Source organism: Prosopis cineraria, unplaced genomic scaffold (genome assembly GCF_029017545.1).
Source record: "Prosopis cineraria cultivar Desert tree isolate PC_DT_omini unplaced genomic scaffold, ASM2901754v1 PC7, whole genome shotgun sequence".
NCBI classification, from domain to species: Eukaryota; Viridiplantae; Streptophyta; class Magnoliopsida; order Fabales; family Fabaceae; genus Prosopis; species Prosopis cineraria.
Genome location: NW_026555338.1, coordinates 31,442,780 through 31,449,298, shown reverse-complemented (window position 1 = coordinate 31,449,298; position 6,519 = coordinate 31,442,780). Strand labels below are relative to the sequence as shown.

Here is a 6,519-nt window from a genome sequence, read left to right as displayed (position 1 = left end):
ATTTTTTGAAGTTAAGATGTAAACATATTTATGAAATTTTTCTTGAAAATTTTGTTGGTATTTTTAAATTAATAATGAAACACAAATACATGTTAACTTCATAAAAAATTCAGCCTTTATCAATCCATTAAAAAATAGCTTGGCAGTCAAATTCTCCTTAAAACTTAACAATCAATGTTATGCCATTTTAATAGATTGGATAGGGTTGACTTATTTTATAAAGTTAATAAATACTCATATACTAAGGATGTTATAAACTTCTAAAAAAGGTTTTTGAATATTTTTACACTTTAATGGTAACCTACCTTTTTTTTTAGAATTATTGAATTGAATTAGATTTGAATATAGTCTAATTCAACTCTAGATGGTTTTTATAAGAAAGTTTTCAAAATTCAATAATTCCAGCATGAGATCTTATGCCTAAGAAGTCATGACTCCTTCTAGTAGGATTAATTAGTCTCGCGAGCATGATCTTTTCTTCATGAAAAAGACATGAAAAGATAATATCAGTGGGAGTTAAAGGCTTGGACGCGGCGAACAGCATTTTATAAAGCGGCCAAACTTGACCGTATGGATTCCATTGACTATAAGGTGGGACGAAATTGGTTTTTGGTCTGACCAAAATAGTGTGCGTTTCATAAAATTACATCATTATATCCTCTGTGCTTGAAAATAATAAATCGTTAAACACATTTTCGAAATCAACACATGACAAAATTTCTGACTTCTCGCTGGCTATTTCTAATATGAATCTGTCACTATTGTGGGGAGTGATTATTATTCAGAAGAAGTGATCATTTCGAAAGGTTTTCAAGGGTTTATGGTCTGATATTTAAGAAAACATTCAGGTCCAGATTGTAATTCTAGAAGCTTTTCTTTATGATACTTGACAGGCATTCTTTCTCGTGTTATGTTGACCAGGTTAAGTTCTATCCTCCCTTGTACAGGAGGATGGCAATGCTAGTGTTTAACATAAGAGAGGGAAAGAACAGCAAGCTTTGAGTGCTGCTAGTGTTTAAAATATTCTGGGATTCGACGTAGCGACAATCCCAGAAACGGCGGCAACAAATAGCGGCGCCACTGCAACTAAAACAAAAACAAAAGATGAAAAAAATGACGACATTGGCAAAGCGCGTGGAAGCAAGACCAGTCAGAGCAGCCGTTTAAGGCTGCTCATTCCCCTGTTTCCCTGTGTTTGTTTGCATGCATATTTTTTTTTTATTGAATTAAATTTAAGCATGGTTGAATTCAATTAGAGGTAGTTTTTGTAAAAATATTTTTTACATTCACAATAAAACATGAGATTTTATGCTTAATCAGTCATGACTAGTCCTAAGTTATGGGACAATTTTTTAACAAAATTAATAATTTAAAAATAATTTAATTATTAAAAAATGAATTATATAAATTTATTATATGACACTTTGAGTTGAAAAGTTGAAAAAATTGGATTTGAGTTTTAAAAAATAATCTAATAAATTTAATATTCAAAATTTTTAAAAAGTACAAAATATGAACGGAATGGCGTGAAAAATCTAAAACTCCAAACTCATTATATAAAATTTTCTCAAACGAGATCAACATATGCCAATTAGAAGTGTTCAGCTTATACTTATCTCGATTGACTTGGTATCATCTTGATCATATTGGGATATGTCTTGTCCTAGCCTGAAAATAATTGAAATAAAACTTTGAGGGATGGAATAAAAAAGAGATTCAGGATAGGATGAAATATGAGATTACCATCGAGATATCCCATCCCATTCTATCTTGAATATTATATATATATATATATATATATTTTTTTTTATTTTAAAAAAATACATTAAATACATTAATATATTAATAATGTATATTTATATTAATTATATCAATTATAATTTCAATACGTGTAGTTTTTATTTAAAATTAAAGTTTTTATATTGATAATCTTAATGACATAGAGTAAACAGGTAATATCTTTCTTTATAATATATTAATTATATTAATATAATTTATTTTTATATCTATTTATTTAATAACTTTAATTTATATCATATTTCTTGCTTTATTCTTGAAAGAATAATTAGTTTAGCACATATCAATTAAAGTAAAAGAATAATGATTTGATATTATGTTTGACTGGCTTGTTGTTGCTGCTTCTATATTCTAAAGATCACTTGTAATTGCTATTAGAATGTGTAGTTATAATTAATATAATTTAATAATTGATTTTAAATTGTTATGATTTATGTACTTGTATTGTTTTGATTTTAAACTTAATAAATCATATAATTTAAACTTTTAATAAATGTTATTATTCAAATCTTTCTCCAACATTATTTAATTTATCGGAATAACAAGATGTTCCGATCTTGTCTCCATTTTTAATGGGATAAGATGACTTTCAAGACAAGAAGGATTACAAGATAAAAATTTAGTCTTAGACTTCTTTTCAAAAAAAGACATAGGACACCTGTTCCGGTCCGATCCCATCCTGTGAACACTCCTAATGCCAGCCCTTATGTGGCTTCTTATCTAGCCAAAAAAAACAAAACAAAGATTAATTAGTCTTATAGGCATAGTATTTGCTTTATGAAAAAGACATGAAAATATACTGATTAATTAATATTAGATGGAGTTAAAGTTTTAAAGACTTACACGTGGTAAACAGTACAATGGAGGGGTATATAAAGCGGCCAAACTTGGCCGGTTAATTGATTCCATTGACTTTTAAGTGCCACGAAATTCACTTTTTGTTTGACAAAAATAGTGTGTTTTATAAATTACACCATGTTATCCTCTGTGCTTGAAAATAATAGTAAATCGTTAAACACATTTTGCAAATAAACACAAGACAAAATTTCGTCTCACTTCTCGCTGGCTATTTCTAATATAAATCTGTCACTATAGTGGGGGGTTGATTATTATCATTCAGAAGAAGTGATCATTGCCAAAGGTTTTCGAGGATTTATGGTCTAATGTTTGAGAAAACATCCCGGCCCAGATTGCAATTCTAGAAGCTTTTCGACCTCAAATTCCCAAAAGTTAAGACAGAACACAGTTTTATAAGAAAATAAAGATCGACTTATAAATATGCCACTTATTTTCGCATGATTCTGAATGCAAATTAGATTTATTTATTTTCTTTAATTTAGATTATTTAGATCTCATCAATTTTAATAAGTTGATATTTTAACACAATTTTAAAGAGATCGATTGTAGTAACTCGTCCCTGAGCTTTGCGCGCAGAACTGGGTCTGGCAATTTCATAATCTGAATTCAGTTCCAAGAACATGGATATATTACTTATTACAGGAAACTATAAGAAAGGAACACGTTCCTTCACATTATTACGAGAATTCTACAAAAAAATTGAATGAGAAAAAATATGAAACCTAAAAGGACAACAATATAACAAACAAACAAAGAGAGGTCAATCAGAAGCAGCAATCCAAGACGCAGCAGCAACAGAGAGCAGCACAACTGCAAATGAACGGAGCCCATATTAGGGACTGCAATGAATAGAAATCAAGAAAGCAACAATGATTCATTAAAAAAAAAAAAAATAATAATAAAGAAAGAAAGAAACAGAGAGAGATTCTGATGAAGACAAATCACAAACTCAACAACTCACCATCCCTCCCAGAAGCCATCACCCCTGGTTGTGGTTTTCTGAGGAACATCCGCAGAGACAGAATCCATGGAGGGATACCCCATCGGCGGAGGAGCACTCACTGACGGTGCCTGTGGATATGCCATCACAGGAGAAGGATATGACACTGCTAATTCATGAAATGATAGAATTGTTAATCCCATTTTCCAGCACAACATAATCATGCAGCAGAGTACGTCGCAGCTTAATTGTCTGAGAGAGAAAACTTACCGGGAGGAACTTGTTGGTTGGAATGATTCATAGTTGCAGAATAAGGATGAAGATGACGATGATATTATGAACTATAGGAAGAGAGAGGCAGAGACGAGATTGAGAAGATATACAATGGAGGATGTGAATGAGTATGAGATTGAGATGCTAAGATATATATATAAACAGGTACAGGTGGGTGAAACGAGGGCGGCTGTGCTTGAAGGAAGGTTCGAAAGGAAGAATGTGAAAGCGCGTGGGACGAAGACGAGAGACGAAAAGTGGTCGGGGAAGGCAGATTCGGCGAAAGGATTGACGTTTCATAGGTTGCTTAATGCTCCGTTTTTCCTCTGAAAGTTGTGACTGGAGAATATTATGTCCTTTGCTTTACTTAATTGAAATGACGTCCAAAGTTCACACAGAAGAGAGAGAGAGACTCAATTTTTTTTTTTTTTGGAATTTGGCATTTAAGTACCGTTTCTTTTTAAACATTAATTATATTTTAAACTATGAAATTTTAAGACGGGGGGAGTGTACGTGTTCTTTAGTTGGGATTAATTTTTTAAATTTCACTTGTTATCTTCAACATTTTTATATTTTTATTAGTTATCTTAACTCTTTCTAATACTCATCTTTATAGTTTTAATATTGAGAAAAATTATAGATAAGTATTTTTCTTTTTCTGGATAAGATAAAGATAAGTGTTTTTTAATACAAAACACTTGAAATATAAATATGGTGTTAAAAATATTTAAAATGATCGCTGAATATTAAAAAACTTAATGCTGGAAATGTGGAAAATGAATACTGGAAATTGGGAAATGAATGTTGAAAAAAGTAACACCAAACTTTTTAATACTAGTCAAAGACTATAGTCATTTTTTTAAATTTTAAAATCCTTAATTGTAAATAATATTTTTAGAGGATGTTTAAATGTTTTTTCCCTTCTCTTTGTGACACGTGGAAAATAGAAGATAAAGGAAAACTAAGATAATATTTCATCAGACATCAGTGCAAAGTACAAACACAGAAAAACAACATTCATGACAACTTTTTTTCCTTAAAAAAAAAAGGCCTGGACCATAATTTGTGAAGAGTAAAACTGACGTGGTCCTTCACTGTACAAGCCCATTATCACACTCCAAAGGCCCATGTGATCTTATGTGCCATAGGAAGAGGGAGGCAGAGAAAAAATTGATCAAGGTGATGTAGAATTGTTGATTAATGAAGGACGTGAACGAGATTGAGATGTTATACAGATTATATATATATATATATCTATATAGGTATAGGTGGGTGGAGGCTATGTGTAAGGTGGTATTTGAATTAAAATGAACATTCGCTCAAGTAGATCACATGGTTAGTTAAGGCAGAGTAATTAAAGTGTCAGGCTTAATATAATAAAAGGGGTCGGTCTTGAGGATCAATAAGGGCCACATGTCAAAATCTCGTTAGCTATAAATATTAGATTATTACACAAAGATACGATCTTAAATAATGTCAAAATCTACGCCTAAGTACCTCGATGAAACAGGTTGGTTACCAAAATGGAGAGCATGGAATAAAGACAGCGCTATAAGTTTGGTAGATCATTGATTCTTTGACAAAACGTTTAGGGTTTTAAGGAAGAGGTTACCGCTACTCTGACACTATAATAAAAGAAGAAAATATAGAAGAAACTAGTCAACATTCAATTAAAGACTCACAATTTTACATTTGTTAGCTCTTTTTAGTTTTCAATTTTAAGTTTGTAACCTTTTCACATTTCAATAACAATCTAATACTTGTTCTATCAAAGCTTTTTTATTTTTTATATCCGAGTGAACTGTGGTAAGGAAGCTTAGAATTCTTTTATTATTATTGAGACTCAACGTCTCTAATATGTCTGGTATTTTATGGTTAATCACGAACAGGTAGAGTAAAGGAAGATTCGAATAGAAGAAGACTGTGAGCACGCGGGAGAAAAACATGAGAGACGAAAAGTGATCGGGGAAGAGATTTTCTGGGAAGGGATCAACTTTTGCGAGGATGCTGAATGATGCTATTGTGTTCTCTTGTTTCTTTCTATTTTTCTATTTTTTATAATTTTATCATCCAGTGTCTTAGAAAATTTGGGGTAACATTATTACATACTTAGTACTCAAATTCAAACTCAAGACTGTAAGTTGGTTTCAACTCCTTTGATTAATAAAAACCAAACATTCTTGATTTCTCTGCATTTCCCCCTCCAAAAGTTTAAAATATAATATTTCTCTTTGCTTTGCCATTGAAATGAGAGCCAAAGTTGCAGACAAAAGTAATGGATTTTAATATCCATGACTTTCAATAATTAAAATATGCATATTAAAAAAATGAATCACACAATTGTTAGACTTGAAAACCATCAAAAAATAACCATGTTTAATAAGGACGTAAAGAAACAAAAACTTCTAATAATTCATCAGATCACCAAGTTATGCTTTCTTCACGACTTCACCCTAAACCAAAATGATTACGATTGTTTCCAAGTATTCAGCTGAGAACTAATTAAGTTCAAAATGGCTGAGTGAACATATAAATAATAAAGACTTGTCATCGTAAGCATGTATACATGTTGATTTTACTTTCATGTGGTGAACAGGATAGTGCTGGTAGAAGTAAACGTCTAAAGCCTCATCTATACGTTTATCTGTACA

The 6,519-nt window shown here is 31.1% G+C and overlaps 1 long non-coding RNA gene across 1 annotated transcript; it reads right to left on the bottom strand.

Annotated features, from left to right (window-relative positions):
* Positions 1 to 3,435: 3,435 nt before the first annotated feature.
* On the bottom strand, positions 3,436 to 4,222 carry LOC129314789 (uncharacterized). Its single transcript, XR_008594271.1, has 3 exons — positions 3,866 to 4,222; positions 3,617 to 3,726; positions 3,436 to 3,465 (listed from the first exon to the last, which is right to left on the bottom strand). It is a non-coding gene; the product is annotated as an uncharacterized LOC129314789 (long non-coding RNA).
* Positions 4,223 to 6,519: the final 2,297 nt, after the last annotated feature.